At 39.4% G+C, this 25,987-nt stretch overlaps 1 pseudogene; it reads right to left on the bottom strand.

The window, feature by feature from the left end:
- Window positions 1-7,236: 7,236 nt before the first annotated feature.
- On the bottom strand, window positions 7,237-7,761 carry LOC120223115 (annotated as a pseudogene).
- Between the last annotated feature and the right edge of the window lie 18,226 nt (window positions 7,762-25,987).

Below are 25,987 nucleotides of genomic sequence, written 5' to 3'. Positions count from 1 at the left end.
ATTAAAGTCCATCATTAATGTGTTAGAATGCATTCCACAGGATTTTCACTTTGTTTTAAGCTACATGCTCTTAGATATAATGATATAACAATCATGTTGTTCAAGGCACATTCCCAGGTTCTAAGGGCTGAAAAAGACTTAAAAGTGCCCACCAGTGTCTGCACTGAGTGAACCTGCATGGGAAAGCAATACTCAGGCTCTGTCTCCAACCTCTCCTTCTCTACGACTTTGCCAAATGGATTGCTAAACAAGTGATAATCCTCTGAGAAGAGACCAATCTATACACACACACACACACACACACACACACACACACACACAGAGAGAGAGAGAGAGAGAGAGAGAGAGAGAGAAGGCCAGAAAGTTAAAGCTCAGATCACCACATACATTGTGCAGAGTATGCCTTGCATTGGAGTGCCCAGCAGGGAAGGCACATGGGGGCTGAAATTCAGTCTTCACACCTCAGCTTAGAGGAACAGGCTCCTTCTTATAATTTTCATGAAGACACTTCCTTCTTCATTGTCCCCTGCAACAGTAGTATTGCAACAACCCAGAGTGGATACCATTGGATTCCATTTTATAATTTGCACAAACGTGTTTTAGGGGCTTGTGGTGGCCACCCAGGAGGAAGGGAGAAAACAAAGGAGACAGGGATGGCTGTCTCCCTCCATCTCTTACCTTTATCACTTCTTTCTTATTTTTCTTTTCTTCTTTCTCCTAGAATGAGAGAATATTAAGATTGAAGGAGATTCATATAAACACATAATACAGATAATCATTTAAGGCTTCAAATATAGCCCTTTTCCTCACAGCCAATATCCATGACAACTGGTCATCCAAATTTAAGTACCTCCATGGATAGGAAACTTAACCTTCTTCTCAGACAGCACATTCTAAGGAAAATTCTTTCTTATATTGACCTGAAATATGTAAGCTTATAACTTATATTCACTCCAATTAATTCTGTGTCTGGGGCAAGTGCAACCCTTCTTCCACATGACAGGATTGTCAATAGTTGAAGTCCAATGTAATGATCCACAAAGCTGTAACTTCCTCCAAAAGGCCTTAGGAAAAATAATTTCATGATACATCTGGTCAAAACTTCTTTGAATTCTCTCTCACTCATCATAGCATAGTTCTTTTATTATATGTTATCCAGAACTGAATGCAGTAGTCAAGCCTTATCCAAATGAAGTCACTCATAGAGATAAATATTAATGATTATAAACTCATAATAATAACTGAGCTAAATTTATAACTCACTACATGCTGGGCATTGTGATAAGCACTTATAATATTTAACTTAATTCTTTGCAACAGCTCTTTCAGGGGTTCTATTATTATCCCCTCATACAGATGAGGAAACAGGTTATGAGAGGTTAAATCACTCACCCAAAACCCGCACCACTAAGTGGTCATAATGAGATTCATACTAGGGTATGCCTGAGACCAGAGCTCACGCTCTATCTACTTCACTATACTTCTCGATGTAGCTAAACACTCTATTATTAACTTTTTTTTGGGCCATTTCTTATGACTTGTTCTTATCAAGATTTCACCAGTCTTTAACAATGTGTTGGACGCCATAGCACCAGGGCTCTCATTACTAGTACATTCCACTTGCATCATATATACAAACCCCTCTGATAGAGATTATACAGCCAGATCCTAAGACTAAGAATATATCAAAAATCAGGGAAGATTGGGGGAGAGTGGGAAGTGTCATGCCTACTTCCATTTACTCTTTCTTTACTCAAAACATCATGCTGCTCTTTAGATTTCTGGGGAGTTTTGATGTTGTTTTCCAGGGTGACGTTTGGGGAGCCAAAGGAGTGTTGATGGTAATGACTGTTTCAGCCAAGGTGATGGAAGAGCAGGAAGTTCAACCCAAGCCCCTAACTTCTCCCTCTCCACTCACATAATCCTGGGGAATAATCTGAATTACACTGAACTTTCAGTTTGGCAGATGGTGGTTCTTCCATTGTTCCAAGCCCTTTAACAGCTTGGTGTCTGCCTTATGGGAATGATTGGGGCACTCCATTAAAGGTAAACAACTCTCAGCCAATCCCAGGTGAGTACAAATAATTCTCCCAAAGCCCCATGTAGCAAGATGGTAAGATTTATCTGATCTTTATTCAAAGGAAAGCTGAAACCACTTTAACAAGTTTATTGCCTTAGATGAAACAACTCCCCTACGAGTCCTGGAATTCTGGAAAGTCAGTGATATCAAACCGTCTCAGCAGTTTTCATTGGCTTTTAGTACCAGAACAATCAATTCTGTTATGATTGCACCAAAGAAAATATGGGTGAACATAATCCTACCTGTAAAATTAAGTGGCAAAATCCATAATGTTCTGAAGTTCTATCTCTCTGCTTCCTTCAGTTTTGCTCATTATTCTATCTCAGTCCCTAACTTAGTGCTCAGCGCATAGTAGATAGTCAATAAATCTTCTTTGAACATCAGCCCTCACTGAAAACAGAGGTGCATTAAAGATGCCTAATCTTGTAAGAAGTTGTGAAACATAATGCATCTTTAAAGTTGTTATCTGCTTTGAATTTTGAAGTCGGTTTTTTTTTTCTATTTGCTCCAAATCTTAATCATCTTAGAAAAAACAGACTACTTTTATTTCGCATCAGCTTCTCTTTCCATTACCACCAATGATAGCTCAAAACCAATCCTTTTGATGCAGATATTTTCTGGTATTCTTTTAAATCTTACTTGACAGAATGTTTAAAGGGAATTCCAAATTTGGTCTGTTTCAAGTTGAATCTATGCTGAATATATAATGTTACCTTTTAAATTTAGAGATTTCACTAGTTAAGATGATTTGTCACTCAGACCTCAAATTCTATGAGGGAGATGCTAGATTGTAACTCATGAAGTATTACTTTTACTTTTTGTATGCCACGTTGTCCACTAGGTGGCATCTCAACACACAGAAAGCTGGATCTATGCATTGGAGATGAGTCCCCTGCACTGTTTTAAAAATAGATTTTATATGTAAATGATGAATCACTGGATTCTACTCCTGAAACCAATACTACACTGTATGCTAACTAACTTGAATTTAAATAAATAAATTTTAAAAACATAAAATAAGATAAAAAACAAAACAGCAACAAAAAATAACTTTTAAATTTCTTTGAACTCTATGGTTGTAATATTATTGAAACTCTCAGCATTTGTGAACCGGAAGATTTGGTGGTAAAGGAACTATGTTCCTGTATTAGATGAGAGACGTAATACCAATTCTATTAGAATTCCACTGCTCTTTTTGATGGAGGACTGTTCTGAAATTGCATCCAAGGATGGAAAAGTAGTTATGACCGTGTCCCTCTCAGGTAACTCCCATTGTTGTGAGGTGTGATTAAAAGATAGATACACCAGCAGCAAATGTGACACGAAAGGCATCTAGGTAAACAACAGACTACCTGGTGTCATCTAGGCCAGATTTAGAAACCCCATAAGGCCTTCCTCTAGCATTTGGCATCTCTGGGCTCAGGAAACACTCCTTTGGATGAAAGAAGCACCATCCCTCCTCAGGTGGTGGTGCCTCAATTAATGTGTGTCTCCCAGTGGTGGCCCTTACCCTATTTGGATAAGTAGCCATTTGACCAAGAGGATATTTTAAAGCTTTCTGTCATCTTTCAAACTTAATAGAAATCCCTTTAATAGCCATATGCTTTATGAAGTAAAATTCCATTTTCATCTAAAAATATTCAGTTCTTAGAAAAATTTACTCCAAGTTTCTAGAATTTATAGTCTTTCTTGACTTCTGGTCATGGGCAACTTGCTTCTCCCATGGGCTTCCATAGCACCCTATATTTCTGCTGTCTTTGCCTCCCCCCCACCCCCACAGGACTACAATCACCAGTTCCCCCTCCAGACTATAATAAGCTCAGTGAGGACAGACAACCTGACCTGCCTACCACTGGGTTTGAATCCAGGGGGTGCACAACATCGATGGGTACTAAAAAAACATATTTGCTGAATAAACAAGAAAAAAGAATGCATTGACTTCTAAACTAAAAGACTTGATATGCTTGCAAGGGCCACTCTGTAACACAGAATTCATAGTGACTCCTCCTTTCCCTGCATTCCCACAGATTCCAGTCTCCATTACAATAATGATTCTGGCCTCTTGCTTTAAATCACCACTAGGAGCAATAGCATCTAAAAGCTACCATCCAGAAATAACTCTTGGCTATTCAGGCAAAATCGAATGCATTCAATTAAATTAACATTTATTGACCACCAGTAGATATAAAGACCCAAACTTCACATGAAACATTTGGTATTCCACTCTCACCGAGGTACCCTTATCAATGTATCTCATCTTTCTTTAATTAGATACAGATGGGTACACAGGAAACAGTATACATTGTATAACAAACCAGCATTCATACTACAACAGAAGTTTTTCATAATTTTTGTCACAAAAGACAACCTTGCAAACAGGACCAAAGCCTGTGGCTGTTTCTGGCAAGGACATTTTATAAATGAGTCTTTGTAGCCAGGGTCATAAGCTTAGGCTCTGGCATCTTACCAACAGAAGTGGAATCCCAGCTCCACCACTTCCTGTCTCGAAACCTTGAGCGTTTTCCTTAACATCTCATGAAGCTATATTTTTAAATATATCATCTAACTTACAGTATTGTTGGGAGGATTAAATGAAATGATGTATAAACACTCTAAGCATAGTGGCTGGCCCATAGCAAGAGATCAATAAACATTAGCTATTATTATGATGATGATTATTATTAATCATAAATGGCTTTTCTTAGAAGCCCTTGGTAGTCAGTGACAGCCAGAATGAATATTCCATAGGTTTCCTCATATATCTTTAGGTTCTGTCCATTAAATTCTGACATTGCGGCTGTAAATAATTATAAATGAGCCCCAGGCGTACCTCAGCTTCATGTATTTAAATCAGGAGCCAAAGAATGATGATCCACCTCCCTTTTCCTTTTTGGACTAAGTTTCCCTTTCTCTTATTTGCAAGATTAGGTGTCTAGCCACTGCTCTCTCCCTACTCCCTTTTATCTACTCATCCATCTGTCCATTCAATAGGCATTTATTACTGAGTACTAGGTATGGTTCATGCATGGATTCTACCTCAGAAATTTACAGTCTGGAGGGAGACACAAGACATGCCCACACACATAGCTGTAAGAGGAATTAGAAAGTGATAAGGGATGGAAGGGATGGACACAACACTGAAATTCAGAAGTGGAGAATCACTGCTATTTCAGCATACTATTTCACACATACTATGTGCCCATATAGATAGATGCTAGTGCACATACAAGAAAAATAAAAGCTACTGTTGTTGTGTTTAAGGAATTTGAAAACATGGAGAAAGACAAAGCTAAAGCATGAGTGATTCCAGGCTATATTCCAGCATTAGCACCCTCAATAGACTTTCAGTGAAGAAAGAAATAACCCACAGGTATCTGTAAAGACACAAACAGAATAAAACAAAGCAAAATCTGGAACCATCCTGCCTGGGTAAAGATCCTTTGCTGGAAGAAAATTCATATAGCACTTATAGCCTTACCCCTGTAATCAGGCAAGGACTGTATTAGTAGGCACAGGATGCTTTTGTTGGGCCCTATAACACTTGGCTTCTGTATTGGTTTGCCGGGGCTTCCATGACAAAGTACCATACACCGGGTGGCTTAAACAAGAGAAATGTATCATGTCACTGTTCTAGATGCTAGAAGTCTATAATCACAATGTCATTCCTTCTGAGAGCTGTAAAGGAATGATGTGTTCCAAGCCTTCTACCTTGACTTGTAGATGGCCATCTTCTCCCTGTATCTACATACCATTTTTCTTCTGTGTGTGTCATCTCTGTGTCCAAATTTCCCCTTTTTGTAAAGACACAGTCATTTTGATCAGAGCCCATCCTAATTACCTGATTTTTAACTTGGTCACTTTTATAAAGACTTATCTCCAAAAAAGGTTACATTCTGAGGTACTAGGGATTAGGATTTCAAAATATCTTTTTTGGGAGTGGGGAACATAATTAAACCATAACATCTTCCAAGAACTAAAGATGGTGTTCACCAATCATTTTACCTAAACCATTGCTTAAAAATGATACCCAATTATCAGTATCAGTTAAGTTCAATTCATTACATATTTAGTAAGTGCCTGGCATCTTTAGAACATAATAGTAGATGCTGGGGTAGCACACAACTATAATGGAGATATGGACATGGTCTCTACCTGCTCAACCCTAGGATAATACATCAGAATCAAGGGAAAGACAAGATGAGATGGCCCCAAATATTCATACAACAAGGTTTGGTTTGGCAAGTTCTACAAGAGCAGTGTGAGTGGAAAACTTTGGAAATACATAAAGGGCAGGGAGGCAATGACATTTCAACCAGGACATGAAGGACTGTGAGATATCAGAAGTCAGTGTTGGAAGGAAGAGCAGTTCAGGAGAAAGATAAACTTGAGCCTAGATGTAGAGTAGGGAGATTCATTCATTCAGGTGAATGAACTGGGGTGTAGTTGAAAGAGAGAAGAACTTTACAAACTTCGTATGAGCATAAATCCTTCTTAAAGTGAGATTCAATGCAGATCCAGAAAATGTTTCAAATGGACCTGGTCTGGCTTAAAATCCCGATTATTGTAGATATTCACACAGCATTGTTGAACCTCCAGGGGTGGAACTATAGCAATAGGAAGTCAGCCTGAAAAGGCAGGGAGTGGCCAGCTTTGGACATTCAATTGTTGCCATGGCCCTGGGAACCACTAGGGGTATTTAGGAGGTTCCCAAGCAAAGAAGTAACTAGACCAGACTCTTCTGGTAATGATACATGAGACGGATCAGAACGGGGAGAAATAACTTTGTCTTGAAGCAATATAGGTTTTTAGAAACTTAGTAAGAAAATTATATATCATTAAGTATCCAAAGCTATAAAAAATGACCGAACACCCTGAATTTGTTTGTGGCATCCTCTGCTACTGAGAAATAACTCCAAGCTGCAGAAAGAAGAGGCCAGATTTTGTATTTCTAGAAACCAAGATTGACAGCAATGTCACTGAAGCATGGGATTTAGATTTACCCAGAATCTGTGTTTGAATTCCAGCTTCTACCAAAAGTTCCTCAAGCCTGAGTATTGATTCTTTTATCCAAAAAAGAAAGAAAATTGTTTCGATTTCATGTTATTTTTATGGGAGTTAAATACGGTTATTTATTTATTTATTTATTTACCTACTTAGGTTGTCAAATGATCCTTTACTGAAATATTTTCTTTTGTAGTTCTTAACTAGCTGGGCATTCCACTGTACCACTACTGATGTCTTCTGTGCTGTTGTGAGGGTGGTGGCCACATTGCATCCCACACATTGGGCAGTCCCCAGGATCTCTTTAATAGTAGCCAGAGAGTTCTCTGGCTAAAGATCAGTGCCATTATCTGTCAGGCAATGTTGATAATTTTATTAAAGATTCCACTGTGCTGAATGTTTTTCTGCTTCTTTCTGTCCCTTGGCAGTTCCTTGAAGGATAATTAGGGTAGAAGCAGAAGGTCCCCCTTCAATCTGGTCCTGTTTTGAATGGTCAGTTTCACTATAATCCTCAGACCCATCCAATTACTGGTTGTCTTGACAATGTCGTCACCAACTTCTTTTGGAGACAGATCCAGGGAGCTGATCTTTGGGGCCACAACAGACATGGCACTAGCTTCCTCACTGGTCCAACTCAGGTATACCATTTTTATCTCATTGGGGTCCACCTTAGGTGGCATGGTGGAAACAGATGGTGTTGGATGAACCTGGATTTGGGATGACTGAAGACAGTTGCAACTTTGCCACCTTGAGCCCAAAGCCAAAAGTAAGGACATATATTTAAAATGTTGAGCAGGGCACCTGGGTGGCTCAGTCAGTTAAGCGTCTGACTTCGGCTCAAGTCATGATCTCACAGTTTGTGGGTTTGAGCCCCGCATTGGGCTCTGTGCTCACAGCTATTTCAGAACCTGAAGCATGTTTCAGATTCTGTAACTCCCTCTCTCTCTGACCCTCCCCTGCTCACGCTCTCCCTCTCTCTCTCTCTCTCTCTCTCCCTCTCTCAGAAATAAATAAAACATCTTAAAAAATTAAAAATAAATAAATAAATAAAATGTTGAGCATAATGCTTGGAAATAGTTAGCATTCACAATATGAGTGTTCTCCAAGACAAATTAACCAACCACATTAAGGGGAAGAAGGACATTAGGTGTGCCTAGCAGAGTCATTCATGCTGATCTGATTGATGGATTTCTCTGATTTAGACATATCCCTCACTTTGCTGAGCAGAGTTTTTGCTAGCAGAGTTTTGCTAGTTTTTACCCCATCCACATTTCTCGATTTAATTCCCACAGTCTTCTGTTGGAGACCACTCGGGTTTCTCTCTCCTACATTCTGATCTGCATAGCTCCGTTGATGAGGTGAGCCTGCAAAATGAGTTCTGGGCAACAAAAGAGAGAAATTACTTTATCCACACTATCAAGAAGCCTACTTTGTGGGTACTATCAAGACAGATTGTGCACAAATTGGTGAAGGCCACACAGCATGTCAGAATGAATGTACAATAATTGAAAAGTATTGCTTGCACACTTTCAGGATCTGGGCAATTTCCCAGCAGACAATGGCATCGAGGAATAAACTGTGCCATGAAGGACAGATTCCAGCTGCATCCAGGACAAATGTCATGCATGTGCCCCGAGAAGTGTAGGATGGGCATCAACTACTCTAATTGTTTCCAAGGAGCGTGTTTTCCATGAGGGTGGGACAAGAAAAGAGCTTTGTCAAAAAACAACGTCTGTGGTCACATTTCCCATTTTTAGCTTAGCTCAGCATCTTAAGCTTTCTCAGATGCCCCACCTGAGATGCACTGCTGTCCCTCACTCTGGTGTTTCCTGAGGGTGTCCAGGATTTCCATGTAACCCTCCTGCTAACCTCCAATCCCCATTCCCAGGGCTTCAATCACCAACTTCCCCTAGTATTTCCCACCTGACAGGTGGCTGCACCATGCTTCCACAACCACAAAACGGATGGTAAACTTACTGTTCAGAAGATTGAGTGAGAACTTTGTTTTGCCTTATGAATTTGTTCATTTGGTGTCCTTTGCTTGGGCTTGTGAGGGTGGGCTTTGATTGAATTTTAGACTTGAGATTGAGTTCCTAATGAACTCCATTGGGAGCCAGAAGAAGAATGAAGTGACAGAGGGACAGCTGATCTTTGACCCCAGTCCATTGAAGGCTGTTGTCATCACTGTTGGTGGCTGCTCTGAACAAGAATGCATTGTCTCTGTCTATTGTGGACTTGCCTTCACAGTCAGTCTTCACAGGATGTACCCCTTTAATCAGGAAATGTGTTCTTCCACTCAGGGCAAAGGGTGGATGAGGAAGGCAGATCACATAAGTGCAGCAATATGCCAGAGAGTTAGGACTTTAGAAGGAAACATTTGTAGAAAATGGTAATATTTCTAAGAATTAAAAAGTGAATTTAAAATTAATACTTATTGAATAGTTTCTATATACTACTTATATTGGTTTTTTCATTTAATCATTTCAATATCCCTGTGAAGTAAGCCCTCTCCCACTTTTCAAATAAAAAAATCTGAGATTTAGTCTTAAGAAAAAGAGCAATCAGCAAGGTAGACCTATGATTCCATGATTTAATCCCAGGCAATGAATCTAGAATCCATAAGTACTACTTAGTGTTCTCTCCATGAACCAGGAGGGAGGTTGAAATCCAAAGTGTCTTTAGGAGCTCCTCCTAACCCTTCTATAATTAGGAAGACAAATATATCTGTGTGAGACGTTTCTTGGGTTCCTTTCTGACTATCCAAATACTCACTGTCTTTCAAGGCTTTGGTCATGGGCCCACTTCTCTGCAACTGCTTCCTTGAGAGATTTTCTGAATACCCATAATCCTTTCCATAATAATCATTTCAATCAAATTAGTTTATAAATGCCTCATAAAAAAAAATACTGTTATTCCCCCATCCTGGCCCCCATTTTACAGGTTAAAAACTGAGTTTAGAGAAGGTTCCTCTAAGATCTCACTTCTAGCAAGTAACTCAGTCTGGATTTAAACCCAAGAGACCTGACTCATAGTCAGTGTGCTTTATCTCTGTGTTATAGTGTGTCCTTTCAATTAAAGTCTATATGATACACCTTTGTCAATCAACCAAGCAGTCTACATTTTTTCTTTTCTTTTCTTTGCTGCAGCACCCAGCAGCCCTGCCCTAGGCTCTCTAGAATTAAGTGCCATTGTTGCCTTCAAAGAACTTTCAATCTAGTTGGCAACAACTTTTGTGCAAGTCTCCTTTGCATAAACAATTAGCACACTTGGAATTTGACCCACCAAGACTACAGATGTGGAAATTATCCAGTTTGCAAAACAAAATGACATTTTAATATGTTTTTAAAATAAAAGTATTGAAATTTTGAGAAATGCAGAAGATAAAAATTAAAAGAATTTTAAGAGATAAGGGAGATAAATTGCAAAGGTCTAAGAGAGGCTTATTGGCATTTCAGAATTGCTAATTGAGAGAATTGGGAAAAATCAATATTCTATATGATAATGGCTGATAGTTTTCTAGAATTGATAATAGATACCAATCTTCACATTCAGAAAGACCTGTGGATTTTGTAGCGAAACCAAAAAATACCAAAGGCAAAATGACAACCTTGACACTACCCATAAAGATAAGATGGATTAAATAAAAGATACAACAATTAGAATGACTATACACTTCTTAAAATTAAGAGTAGAAAGCAGAAGACAGAGAATACCTCAAGGAGCTGAAAGAAAATCATTGTTATTTTAGGATCCTATAATCTGCAAAACTGTATTTCAAGAATGAGATTTATATACAAAACATTTTCAGGTACACAAAAATATGTGCTACCAACAGATACTCTCTCGCTGAAAGACCTTCTGAAGGATTTTGTTTTGTGAGAATAAAAACCTCAGAAGGAAGGTCCATGGTATTAAAAGCAATTGTTAGTAAAGAAAATACAAACATATGGGAAAATTTAGAAAAAACTTGACGTATAAAATAATAATGTTTAATATACTAAGCTAAAATAAATAAGAAAGCTACAATGAAAACCCAATACAAAATAACTTTTTTTTTCTCCTGAGCCATTTGAGAGTAAGTAGCATACCTGATGCTCCATTATTCCTGAATACTTACGTTCTGTGATTCCTACAAACAAAAACATGCTCCTACATAGCCAAAGTAACCATCAGCATCAGTAAATTCACATTGATACATTACTGCATCTAATCATCATACCTATTCACATTTTCCCATCTGTCCTGGTATCTTGTATAGCAAAAAGATCCTGTTCAGGATCCTGTGTTGCATTTACTTGTCATACCTTGTTAGCCTAGTTCAATAATTTTTCCCAGACTTTCATGACCTTGACACTTGAAAATTACAGACCAGTTATTTTGTAGAATGTCTCTCATTTGGATTTGTCTGATGTCTCCTCATGATTAGATTTAAGTTAATAACATCTTTGGCAGAAGTAACATACAACTGATACTATTGCATCCTGTCCTGTCGTTGTCCTTTTCTGAAGAATGTTACATCTGATCAGTTGATTGAAGTAATATATGCCAAGCTTTTCCACTCATTGTAGAAAAGCTACTCTTTTTTCTTTGGTAGTTAAAAAGTACTTGATGGGACGTGTAATGAAACTACATAAATATGTCATTCCTCATCAAAATATCAATTTATTAATTAATTTATTTATGTCATATGGACTCATGAGTTATTTTATTAAATGCTTAATAACCCATTATTTTCATTATTTATATTGATGTTTCAATTGTCATCAACTTTATCAATGAAAACCTCTTCAAGTTGGCTGTTGCATTGTTTTGAAATGTCCCCAGGATTTTTTGAGTACTTTCCTACTTTATGGCATGAAGAGATGTTCCAGGCTCATCTTGTTTTTCTCTTTGTAATCACCTCAGAGAGATCGTCCTCACCCTGCTGTAGCTCTGACACCTTATACAGAACCACCATCTTGACTAGAAGCCTTCCTTAACAGTCCACAGCCTGCCTTCCCACATGAATACTCTCATGACTCTCAAACTTTCAATATGCAGAACCAGAAGCCTGTCTTTACTTCCTGCCCCACCCCTACCTTCCACTTCCTACATGGATACCTCCTTGTCCTTTGTATATTTCCTTCCAAAGGGTACAGCTGACCAACCCACTTCAAGCTTCCATACTCTTCACCAAATTTCTCTTCCATATGGTTGCTCTACACATTCTGACCCAGCTCTGATACCTTATTCCAGGCAACCTCCTCCAAGGACACCCTCTTCAACACCCTGAGCCAGGCTGTCACACCACAGGAGCTGCCCCTGGCCCCCCCATGGAAACACCTTTTCACCGTTGCTTTCTGCCACCTCCACCCGGGGGTAGACATCTACCTTGGAAGGCCCACCTAATGGACCCAATCACTTAAAAAGGGAAGAGATGGAAAAAGAACAAAGGGGAAAAATGTGAAGGATGAAGCAGAGAGTGAAGAAACAGGAAGGAAAAATGGGATAAGAAGTAGAAAAATAAAGACTTTATTTTTAAAAATTTTTTAGTGTTTATTTTTGAGAAAGAGAGTGTGAGTGGGAGGGGGCAGAGAGAGAGGGAGACACAGAATCCAAAGCAGGCTACAGTCTCTGAGCTGTCAGCACAGACCCTGATGTGGGGCTCAAACCCACAAACTGTAAGATCATGACCTGAGTTAAAGTCTGGTACTTAACTAACTGAGCCGCCCAGGAGCCTGGGAAGGACTTTATTTTTAAAGCTTGTTAAACTAAAAATGACTAGTAGAAATCAACGGTAATCTCTAAAAGGGCAAAAATAAAGTATATAACACACAAACTAGCAGGAAGAGGGAAAAATGGAATAAGGGAAAAGGAAAAAAAATGAAGTCAACCTAAGAGAAGGCAAGAAGGGGACAAAACAAGAGATAAACAAGTAGGATAGGAGGGACAAATAGTAAGTACTAGATACGTTGGTAGAATTTAATCTAAATATACAACAAGGAAGAGCTAAACTATCTTGTTAAAAGATAAAGATTATCATATTGGACTCCAAAACAGAATCCATTTATACTCAGTTCACAGGAGCTAGACCTAGAACGTTAGTATACAGACATTTGAAAAGGCCTTGAGCCATGTCCTTTTGACTCATGTCCTCATTATCCTGCTCTGGGGAAGCAAGCGGAATCATAGTTGAAGCAGCTAAGAAGAGTTCTTCTCCAGATGGAGGACTTGCATAAACTGTTAGAACCAAAGCAGGGTAACAAAGATCTCCCTGGAGGGCTGCTGAAAAAGAACAAAATGAGCCTAGAACATGTTTTTGTGTCATAAAGTAAGGCAGTGCTAAGTTAGATTGCTGAGGACCTGTCAAAAGGGCACAGAGACCAGTGTGAAGGGGCTTTCACTGGTCAAATCAAAGTGGTGCTGATGCCCAGTAGCTGCCTTCTCCAGGTCCATGGCTTTTATCTGTGTTGGGTCAATGGGAGGCTGAGTTTGGGCTGACAGTAGGAAGCCATCACCTGGGGTTTCATCTCTACTCTCCTTCAGGCAGAGTCTCCAGTACTGGAGTATCTTCTCTATTGCTACAGCCCCCTCTTGGTCACTGTGGTTCCACTTCTGCCGGGTGGCCATGACCCCTTGGCTTTGATATCATTGTCTCCCCTTTGCTTTCCCTCCCTACATGTGGTAGCAGCTTCTTGCTGTTGCTAATCTCCAAGTTGTCTCACCATCCTTGGTAGGCATCTCAGATCTATAATGTGTATAACCCATTTCCTGAATTAAATTCCCTCTGTTTAGACAGTTAAAGAGGTTTCTGTTTTCCTAATCGGACCCTGACTGATACTCCAGGCAAATACTAGCAAAAAGAAAGATGGCATAATTAATGTTAATCAGAATAGACTTTAAGGCAAAAAGCAACAGTGAGATACAGAATATAATATTATTCTAAATTTTGTGCACCTAATAATATACCAAAATATGTGCAGCAAATATCAACGAATCTACAAAGAAAAATGGACAAGTCACCTTCAGACTAGGTGATATTTAGCACATTTATCTTAGTAAACGATAGCTTACACTGTCAAGGAATAAAATTAAGAAACTTAATCTAGAGACATTATAGAATACCACTCCAATAACTAGAGAACATATATTTTTTTTTCCCCAAGTACACATGGAGCCTATTTCACTTTTTAGGCCATAAAGGAGAGCTTAACAAATTTCAGAATATCATACAGACCACAATCATAACCATAACACAGTATGTCAGGAATCAATAACAAAAAGATGATTAAAATAACCATACGTATTTGGAGGGAGGCACATGGGTATAAAAAGAAATCGCAATGGAAATTTAAAAAATATTTATAACTAGAAAATAATGGGAAAAGTAAACTAATACTGAGAGAAGTTAATGTCTTGTAAATGTCTGTATAAGAAAAGGAGGGCTTAAAATTAAGAATTTTGAAAGAACAGCATAACAAACCCAAAAGAAGTAGAGGAAAGAAAATGCTAAAGTAGGACCAGGCAGATATAATGAAAATACAGTTATAAAAATTAAAATGGCATTTTAATATTTAATAACATTCAAAATGTGAGTTTTACCTTTGTTCAATAGGATTTTGATGACAACGAAATGGTTTTTAGAGGGTAACGAGGTGGTAGAAGAGCAAATTCTGTTATTGTGCTCCTGCTATTATTATTATGTCATTCAGGTCTAAAAGCCTACCTCAAAGGAGCTTCTAACGGCAAACTTTCAATTTTCAACCTTTTCTGGGATTTTCACTATGATCCATTTTGAGTTAATTTTTGTGACACGTATAAGGTCTGTGTGTAGATTCATGTGGCTGTTCAGTTGTCCAACATCATTTGTTGAAAAGACTATCTGTTCCATTGTATTACCTTTACTCCTTTGTCAAAGATCAGTTCCTGGTTCTATTTCTGGTCTCTCTATTCAATTCTGTTGGTCTATTTGTCTATTCTTTGCCTACAACTCATTGTCTTGATTACTGTGGATTTATAGTCTTAAAGTTGGGTAGCAACTATCTTTTGACTTTGTTCTACTTCACTACTGAGTTGGCCATTCTGGGTCTTTTGCCTCTCAGTATAAACTTTAGAATCAGTTTGTTGTTATCCATAAAATAACTTGCTGGGATTTTGATTTTGATTATGTTGAATCTATTCATCAAGTTAAGAAGAACTGATATCTTGATGATATTGTCTTCCAATCTATTAGCATGGAATATCTATTTATTTGGTTATTCTATGATTTCTTTCATCAGAGTTTTTAGTTTTCCTCACATAGATTTTGTATACATTTTGTTAGGTTTATACCTAGGTAGTTCATTCTTGGAATGTTGTTAATATAAATGGTAATGTGTTTTTAATTTCATTGCTGTGTATGGGAAAGCAGCAGACTTTTGTATATTAACTTACATCCTGCAACCTTACTATAATTTCTTGTTAGCTTCAGTTTTTGGTAATTCTTTTGAATTTTCTATAAAGGCAATCATGTCACCTGCAAACAAAGAAAGTTTTATTTCCTCCTTCCCATTGTATACACCTTTTAAAATTTTTTGTTTGTTACATTAGCTAGGCTTCCAATGGGATGTTGAAAAACTGATGAGAAGAGAGGTCTTGTTTTCTTCCTAATCTTATTGGAAAATCTTCGAGTTCTGATTGTCCATTTCTTGTGTGTGTGTCTTAGTAGATTGTGTCTTTCAAAGAATTAATCCATTTCATTGAGGTTATCTAATTTGTGGACATGAGAGTGTTTTAACAATAAAAACAATTGGAAACTATCATATATGCACCAACATTAGACAGATGAATTGTGGTCTAACCATCTAATGAGAGACTATGTAGCAATGAAAATAAGTGGCCCACAGACTGTTTCTTAGCCTTTTTTCTTTCATTATCATACCCCTAAGAGATGTTTTCTTCTGGGCACCTGCGTGCCTCAGTTAAGCGTCTGACCCTTGATTTCAGCTCAGATCATGATCTCACAGTTCAGTTAGTGAGATCAAGCCCTGCTTTGGTCTCTGTACTGACAGCATAGAGCCAGCTTGAGATTGTCTCTCTCCTTCTCTCTCTGCCCCTCCTCTACTCTCTCTCACTCTCAAAAATAAATAAAGTTTAAAAATTTTAAAAGACATTTTCAAACATTTTTTCCTAATAGCCCCCTATGAAACTTCAACACCATAGACAAACTATTTATATACTGTATGCATATCTTTGCTCCATACATTAAAAGAATCAGAGTTTTCTGTACTCCTAGAATCAATTTTCACTCAATTAAGAATGCATGATTCATTCATCAATATGGATGAATCCTAAAAACATATATAATTCTCTTTCTATTAGGTTCAAACAGGCAACAGTAAACAATATGTTGTTTAAGGATATGAACATATGTGTTAAAACTGGAAAGAAAAATAAGGGTATAGTAAATATGAAATGTCTTTAATAGTTGCCTCTACAGTGCAAGTGGGTAAAGGGATGAGTGAGTCATGCAGGAAATTTTAAGTTAGTGGCAAATTCTCTTTGGTACTGACAAGACAACAGGCTCCAAATGGCATCACGTATGCTAAGCCTGGTGTCTCCAAACCAACAGTTAATTACAGTTTCAGCCTTTCCCAGAAATGGAATCTTAAACCAATTGATCAGGAACTACCTGATCGACACTAGTGAGATAATCTGCCTGATAGGCCCCTGCCAATCCCTAAAGAAGAATGACCTTGCCACAACCAATCCACTTTTTGCTAATATCACTTCCTTGTTTCTACTCCCTCCTGCCTATAAAAAGCTTTCATTCTGTACAGCCTTTGGGAGCTTCTTTCTATCTACTAGATGGGATCCTGACTCATGAATTGTTGAATAAAGCCAATAAGATCTTTAAAAGGTACTCAGTTGAATTATTTTAAACAGTCTATAGATATTTTTGGAATTATTATTATTTAAAATGAACATATATGCTACATGCATTCTCCTGGCTGTGTTTTATATTTCCAGATAATTGTAGCACAATGGGATAAGTGTAATTGCAGAGGTAGATTTAAGTAAATGATACAAAATTCAGAGAAGATTCAGAGAGAGGACATGAGGGGAACATTTAGGAGGTTACACAGGAGTCTACCAGGTAGAGACAGAGAAGGGCAATTTATGCACTGGGTTCAAACGCATTAAATAGCTTGCACTTTAGAGGAACTATAAAAACTTCAATGTACTTTGGGCCAAGTGTGGAGGAAATGCGAGCTATTGATTCTTGATAAATGCAGAAGGATTAAAATGACAAAAAGAGGGACATTATTTCTGTTCTTCATGATAAGTTTATCTCACGCTTAAAGTAGAATACAGTGATTCTAACCTTTCTTTTAAATAAAACTACCAGCCCCGCCTCCGAGTGTAGAGTTCTAATCCTTAGCTAAACAAGCTGAGGGGTATGCAATGCCACCTGCATCCACTCATCCTTCTTCCCATTTGGCCTTGCAAAATTGTTCTTTTGCAAAGTTCAAGTTTTTTTAATCCCTCTGTCAAGGCTTCACTAATTAAAGCCCAAACAACCTTAAAAGCAAATGAGCATTTGGGGCCACTGGGCACCATTCCATGGCTCTGGATCCATTGTTTTTGTTTCTTAATACTCAACAAGACGTCTTTGTTTAATTCTGAGCTTCCACAAGTGCCTTTTTCTCACTTTGAGTATTCTCCCCCTCCCTTCTGCGTCTCATGGAGCTCACCACAATCAGTCCAACAAAATTCCACCTAAAAGCAGCACATCTCTTTTGAGGTCACATGATGTGATTCTCTCTGTAAATGCTCACCACCTGTGCCAACCTTTCAGCCCAGTCGCCACTTTGAAGTTGCTTCATGTGTATAATTTCTAAGATAGAAAGATAGATGCAAAGTGTATACTAAATTCAAAGAGCAATGTATTCCTAATATGAGAAAATGGGATTTCTCTTGAGGTCCTGCATGGGTATATTTTAAGAAAGTCATAGTACATGGGTAAGCCTCTTTCCCCTCCAGTTTCCCCTGTCATATCTGGGAAACAAAATAGGAGTCCAGCAGAAAGAAGGAGCCTGCTTCTATACTTGCAAAGTTGATAGTGGATCATCAGTAAAATATAAGTTTTTGACACTTGATTGGTGGATTACTAGCAAGAAGAAGAAGCAAGCAGAAGAAGGAGGAGGAGGAGAAAGATGAGGAGGAGGAGGTGAGAAAGTAAAATGAAAAAAAAAGAGAATGTTAGTAACCACACATCAACACATCCTGAGACAGCCTGATCTCTTTAAGAGTTAAATGCATTGCATTTTGATCATGCTTGTTTCATTTTCGTCTGTGACAAGCCTTAACTTTTTTTTGTTTTTTTACCTTTGATGGATAGCATTTTCATTCAAAGATTTTTCCATCGTTGTAAGTTAAATCGTTTCTTGAAAGTAATTACAATGCCCCGTTCTTGGTAAATCAATAAGGAAAAAAAGTGTCCATCATGTGGATCTTTGCCTCCTTAAGAACATAAGTAGCAGGCGTTATACAAATTGACAAAGTTCAAAACAATGTAATAGGTTTGTTTCTCTTTCCTTATGATCAGATAAAATCAAAGCCTCCCTAATGAATGCTTCACCATTTTCTCTTTTTAGATCTGGGTATTAGTTGCGTCTTTGAAAGCGATTGATAAGCCTCTGCATAACAAAATGGTCTCTCTCTCTCTCCATTCAGAAAATCCTGGAAACTAAGTTTACTCTGATGCCTAGGAAGCTTCTTTGGGGTTATTAGCTTCTCCCCACAGTTGGGGAATCAGCTATCACCACTTGGATGTGCTATCTGGACATATTAATCATGCATCAGCACAGGGCCAGTGGTGGAGGAGAGGGTTAACTTCTGAATGATAGATTTTAGTCACTTGTGTACCCTATTTGAATCATGAAAATAAACAGTGTCACCCAAAGATCAACATAAGCTGTGTCACCTTGTTTAAATGTTTAAATTAAAATGGTTCAAGATCCAAGATCCGCCAAATGTCAGTGGAAAACCAACAACTAGCCACACCCACCTTGAGCCTCCCAACGCCCCTGGGGATTTGCAGGGGGATTACACATCTCTTATTCACTCTTACTCTTGCTAATTTCTTCCTTTGAGTCCTCATTTTTACAGGTATCTCTTCTCCTGCAATTGGATTTGTCTTTCAAGATAGCATAGAGGTTGATAGCACAGGTAGGGTCACTTGTAGCTGGATGACTCTGGGCAATCCACTCAACCACTCTGCCTCAGTTTCCCCATCTGTGAAACAGGGCTAATAGAACACCTCCTCTGAGGTTGTTGTCTGCATTAAATGAGCAGAAAGCACTTGGAGGAGGACTGGCACAGAGGAAAAGCTTCCTAAGTATTATTGCTCTACCTCTGTTCCTTACCTCTCCCTTTCCCCCTGCTTCTCTGAGCATCCTCTGCACATCAAACTGTTTGACTCCTCTCAACAGTCATAGAGGTGAATGATTATGATTCCTCTGCTAGTCCTGCTCCAGGCAAGTTCACTGACCAACTCCTCAGTCCCCCATCTCAGCTAGACATGTGGGTGGCTTAAGCTGCTCTTCTTCTGTGCCCTCCCCTGCCTTCCTTCTTATCGGCCCCCTCATTTCCTCAGCTCAGCCTCCTCTCCTGGACCCTCCAAAGCCAGCTCCCACCATTTTGTAGCATGGTTCAGCATACTCTTGTCTACAGACATCTTTCAAGCCATACCTCGGAAGCTTTAGCATTAGACCCTAGGAGGACTTTTCAGGCATTTTCCTAAATAAAGAGCTTTCAAGAAAGGAAGTATGACAGTCTCCCGGCAGCAAAAGCAGCTGCCAGGAGTTAGAATTTTTAAAGGCCATTTGTTCTCCGTTACACTAATAATAAAAGTAATAATGAGTGAAGATGGTCAAAGGCATAAACTTCCAGTTATAAGGTAGATAAATTCTGAGGATGTAGTGTACAACTTGATGACTAGAGTTAACAAAACTGTATGGTGTATTTGAAAGTTGTTGAGAGACTAGATGTTAAAAGTTCTCCTTACAAGGAAAAAAGTTGTACCTTTGTGAAGTGATGACTGTTAACTAACCTAATAGTGGTAATCATTTCACTATATATAAACCTACCAAATCATGATGTTGTACAGCTAAAACTAAACAGTATTGTGTTCCAATTATATTTCAATAGAAGGGGAAAAAAGAATTCATGCTACAATGGGTTTTGCAAACAACCCAACTGCTTCACATCCATTGTTATTGTGGTCCAGTGAAACACTACTTCAAATTTCTGTGTCTCAATCCCCTCATCTGAAAAACAGAGAAAAATGATGTAATCCAAGGACAACCCTTGAAATAGTGCCTGGTACTTAGTAAGCACTCAATTACTCTAATCATCACCCTTACTATCGTCATTCAACAAATAATGGAATGGAAGCTGGGCCCTGGGGGGTTCCTTGTTTAGGTTTACAGAAGGAAAAGGGGGGCAGGCCAAGATTTTATTTCAGACTGCCTGTTTCAAAGCTCATCTTCCGCTTCTCTTGAATCAAGGGCTATCCCCAATAATAGTGTCTAAACCCACATTGATAGTTTCTGAACTGAGGAATCTGAATGGAGGATTCAACTAGTTAAAAACAATTAAATAAACATTAGAACATTTTACCTAAAACTCTAGATAGAGAACTTCTCTTTAAAAACTGGAAGTGGTTAGCCCATGTTTGGGCTGCCAGTGAGAGCACAATATCTGCTGCTTTTCCAGAAAATGACCTCTCCACTTCTCTGCCATATTTGACTTTGCTTTTTGTTTGTTTTTGTTTTGTTGTTTGTTTGTTTTTTAATTGTTTCAGGAGTAGAATTTAGTGATTCATCACTTACATATAACACTCAGTGCTCATCCCAACAAGTGCCTCCCCTTAATGCCCATCATGCATTTAGCCCATCCCCTATTCACCTCCCCTCCAGTAACTCTCAGTTTGTTCTCTGTATTTAAGAGTCTCATACGGTTTGCCTCTGTCTCTGTTTTTATCTTTTTTGGCCATCCCTTGTCTTCACCTGTTCACTTTGGTTTCTTACCAGCCTGCACCCTGTGATATTTCATTTGCGCCTCATGCCCTTACCATTGCTGACCTAAGTGTATAGTCTACATTTATATGAGTGAAATTGATAATTAACAAATCATCCCTTCAGTGATGCAGCAGGCAGAGACTTCAGAAGATCCTAACAGACCAACTCTGTGGTGCCACAGTAACAAAATGCACAAAATTCCTTCCACACCAGAATCTTTAATAGCTTCTTCAGAATTGCCTCTTTCCTCATCCTGGCCACTGTCAAGTAAATGGACTTGAAGGACCCTCCACAATTGCTCAAGTCATTTACTCTGAAAGCTCTATGTAGGTTCTGAAACTTTTCTAAACATGTCCATGACACAGGTCTGGACACAGCTAAGGAGTCTGTGGTCATACTCATGACAGGTCTGCTTAAGACATTTTCCAGAGAGCATTTCCTTGACTCATTGCAGCAGGATGCTAACCAGCCTCCCCACCAGCAATTCCCATGGCTTCAATTCATCTTGGATTCAACTGAAAGAATAATCTGCCTCAAACATCGATCTTATTACAACCCTCACCTGCCCAAGACCCGACAGAACCTCCCTGTTGCTGCCTTCAGCCAATATTCCCCTTTCAGCCTAGTATTCAAGGCACTTGTCAATTATGCTGTCCCTGGTGGAAATATCAGTCTTATCTCAGATTTCTCTGCAACATGGCTCCTCTGCTCCAGATAAATCAGTCTATGAGCTGTCTGTACTTCTGGGCTTCCATTCATGTTTCACTTGCTAGAAGCCATCCTTGAATTTCCCCTCAATCTAATCATATGTGTTTTTTTTTCCTGTGTCCCCTTATGATGTACATATTTAATAAGGATTCTATTTCTGAAATTGGATCTATTTTCATGCTTTATCCATGAAAGCATATCCATGCTGATGTAATTTTCATGTATTTTTGTAGAAAGAAAAATTCTATACTAATATGCGTCACTCTCCCCTCTTGTATTTATAACAGACATTACTAGTTGATCATGGCACATTTTCCCACTGAGCTATTCACAGCCTATGTGTCTTTCTGTCCATTAGGCTCAAGGTAACCACCACATGTCAGTTGGAGTTGGCTATAACATGCCATCTCTGTTCTAGATTAGAACATCTTCACAGTTCTAGATGGTGGACATGGGAAAGCTCAGCAGGAGGACAGAGGCAAAGAAGATGGCCTTATTATTATTATTATTTTGTCTTCTATTTTCTCCCTGAAGTTCAGTGTTCTCTATGTGAGATGAATAGGTCATGGTCAAGATAATCTATGTCCTCAAGATTTCTGACTGCTCCCCATCAATTCATCTCAAAGGCTTCACAGACTCTCTTCATAGCAACCAAATGGCTACAGCATGTTCAGTCGTTTCTATACCTTGTTAGCTTAAAGTTAAATGAGGAAGAGCAATACTTCCACCCAAGTATCAGAGAAAAGTTCTTTGCATCTCACTGGCTCTGATTTTCATGTGATCATTTGTGATCTAATTCCTTTGCATGGGGTAGGGGTGGAGAGGGGGAGACGTGAAATGCTATGGTTGGTCAGGACTGGGTCTGATGTTCCACCTTTAAAACTGGCATAATCATGCAAAGAAAAGCTGAGGGTGCCAGAAAACTTGAAAAGTGCTGGGTATTAATTATCTAGAAAACTATGTACTCATGTCCACCATGTAGGGGACATTAGTCTAGGTTCTGAGGATACAGTAGTAAATAAAATGAAGCTACGTGATCCTGGAACTTATTCTCTAATTGGAAAATACAGAAAATAAACAAATAAACATGTATATAATAAGCCAGGTAGAAATAATTGCTCCATAAACATGTAAAGTAGGATAAGCAAAATAGTAACGGCATGAGGCAAAGAGAGTATGGCCATTCCAACTTTATGTGGAGTGGTTGGAGAGGGCACTTCTATTATGGTGACACATAAAAATGGCACTAAAATTACCAAGGGAGCAAACTATACAGAGACACTTAGGGGAAGGGCATTCCATACAGAGGGAACAGCAAGGGCATATGTCCTGAGGTGGCAGAATGGCTGGAGGCTTGAGGACCATCCAGGAGGCCAATGCAGCTGGAACAGAGTGAGCAAGGAGGAGAGACATAGGTGATGAGGTCATTAAGTCGTGGGGAATGAGACAGGGAACAGATATTGGAAGGTCTTTAAGGCCATTGCAAAGACTTTGGCTCTTACTATGAGTAAGGAGGAAGGCCATTGGAGAGTGTTGTGCAGGCGGTGATAAAACCAAACTTACATCCTAAAAGAATCACTTTCATTTCTCTGTGCTGCCAGGGTCAGAGGGACAGAGTGAGTAGGGTGACCTGCCAGGAGACTACTTCAATTTTTAGGCGGAAAATAGTGGCTTGTAACAGGGTGGTAGTGAAATAAATAGCAAGAAGTGGTTACACATGGGAAATATTTTGAAGGTAGGACAGATGAGTTGTGCTGACAGATGGGGAATGGGAAGTGGAGGCAGGAGTGACCCCAAGGTTCTTGGCCTGAACAAAGGAAAGGATGGCATTGCCATAGGGAAGATGGGGGGCAGAGTGGGCTTAAGGGAGAGTGGATTTGAATATTTTCCATGCTAAGAAAAGATAGCAAGTCAATTATTGTTACGGGGTCTTGTGTTCAAGAGACAGAGGTGTGGGTTGAAGATCTGAGCTTGGGAATTGTCAGCATCGAGATGGGATTTAAAGTCATGAGAAGCATCAAAAAGAATGAAATCTTGCCATTTGCAACAACATAGATGGAACTAGAGGGTATTATGCTAAGCAAAATAAGGCAGTCAGAGAAAGACAAATATCATGTGACTTCACTCATATGAGGAATTTAAGATATAAAACAGATGAACATAAGGGAAGGGAAGCAAAAAGAATATAAAAACAGCAAGGGGGACAAAACATCAGAGATTTAAATACAGAGAACAAACTGAGGGTGGGGGGATGGGCTAAATGGGAGAGGGGCATTAAGGAGGACACTTGTTGGGGTGAGCACTGGGTGTTACAGATAGGGAATGAACCACTGGAATCTACTCCTGAAATCATTATAATGATTGCACTATAATGCTAACTAACTTGGATGTAAATTAAAAATAAGTAAATAAATAAATATAAAATCATGAGAAGAAATATGGAAACCAAGGTGTTTGTATAGATAGATGAGCAAAGATACCCTAGATCGGAGCTCGGATTCCTCCACAGCAGGAACTGAGGCAAAAATCTCCATTAGCAGCAGCTCTTAGTACAAATGGCTCCCTTCCCAGGGCTGCACGTTTAGAATCTTTTTTTTTCTTTTTTCCATTTTTTTTCCTTTCCTGGTGTGACTTTTTGGTGAACTCCAATTTTCCTTTTTAAATAAGATTTTTCTATTTCATCTTAAACTCTGTGAATGTTTTTTGTGCTTAGCCCCCTAAATATTGACACACCAGGAAGGCTGGCCTAAATGAAGCAGCCAAAGCAAATGCTGAGAGAGCCAAGAACAGAGCTCAGGTTGATCTTGGAAAGCTAGACCACCAGGCCTTGGCTCTCAGGGGCAGAGACTGGCATTGGAGCAGAAAAGGCAATTGGCACAGGGTGAGTGACACCATAGCCTGGTCCTGCAGCCCTGTCCTCCAGCTGCACAGGCACTTGGATGGGGCATGGGAAGGTCAGGTGGGTCAGGGCCTCTACACTGGGGCCTCCAGGAATCTGGGTTACCATCCCGGTCACCAGCGCCAAGAGAGTAAAGGGGTTCCTCTGCCCCATTGGCTGGTCTGATTAATCTGGCGCCTAATCAGGCCCTTTTGAAGGGGAGGTGGGGGGAGTGGATAAAAGAACAGCACACCTGTTTTCACTTGACTCCAATCCTGAAATAATTCTGTGGCTCCTACAAGATTTGAATCAAATTAAATTTGAAAGGGCAGAGAGGGCAGCTTTGAATGGTTGGCTCTGTCAAGAAATGTGGGCGTTTGCTCCAGGAAATGGTTTAACTGAGAGATTGAGTCCCCTGGCTTTGGTGGCTGAGGTGGCTGTTAGTGCATGACCATGACTCAAGCGCTGTGTGGTGGGTGCTTTTGCCTTGTTAACTCCGGCACCAAGCTTTCCTTTTCTGGACTTCGATAATGTCAGGGCAAGGTTACAAGAGTATCAATGTGAAAGACAGTTGTCAAGAGTGGAAGGTTTACAACACTCTTTAGGGAACCTGTGTTTTAAGTAAAGACACATTTATACAGGGAAGCAGTGACAGTCATGATTCTATCCTGCCAGCACAATGGAAGATTATTGTTTAACAGGACCCTTAGAATAATTGGCTTATCCCTTCTTTCAACAAATGAAGTGACTGACCCCTGAAGAAGTTACTGTTATAGGCAAAGCTAGAATATATAAAGTAGGGGCTCCAGCCTGGAGCCTACCTGAACTTATCTTTCAAGCAGGCCCCAAGATAAATTATGGGGAGCATTGGTAAGAGAGTCCCAGACCTCCCCCTGCCTCCACAAGGACCACTACCTTGTTCAGCATGTTGAAAATGGAAGGACAGGTGTGGCATAGGAGGAAAAGTCTTCCCTCTGAACCAAAGGCCCAAGAGCTGCCAGATTCTGGGTGACAACAGATCCCTCCTTCTCTGCTTACTCTTTACCCACAAATGCATATTGAGCACCACCGGTGCCAAGCAGTGGGCCCCATGATGGAAACTGGTAAGTGGGCCTCCCTCATACTTCTAGGTCTGTCACTTTAATCTCTGTCATAGATACAGCCAGATGTGACTAGTGGGGCAACCTGTCTCCCTGATCTGTTGCCAAGTAGGACTTTTGTCAGAGAAGTTGAGAGAGATGAGGTCACTGCCATTTATGGTCTCTGTCATTAATACCT

This window comes from Hyaena hyaena, unplaced genomic scaffold (assembly GCF_003009895.1).
Source record: "Hyaena hyaena isolate Hyena2069 unplaced genomic scaffold, ASM300989v1 scaffold_953, whole genome shotgun sequence".
Taxonomy (NCBI): domain Eukaryota; kingdom Metazoa; phylum Chordata; class Mammalia; order Carnivora; family Hyaenidae; genus Hyaena; species Hyaena hyaena.
Note: the sequence above shows the minus strand (reverse complement) of the source record. Positions and strands in the feature narration are given on the sequence as shown.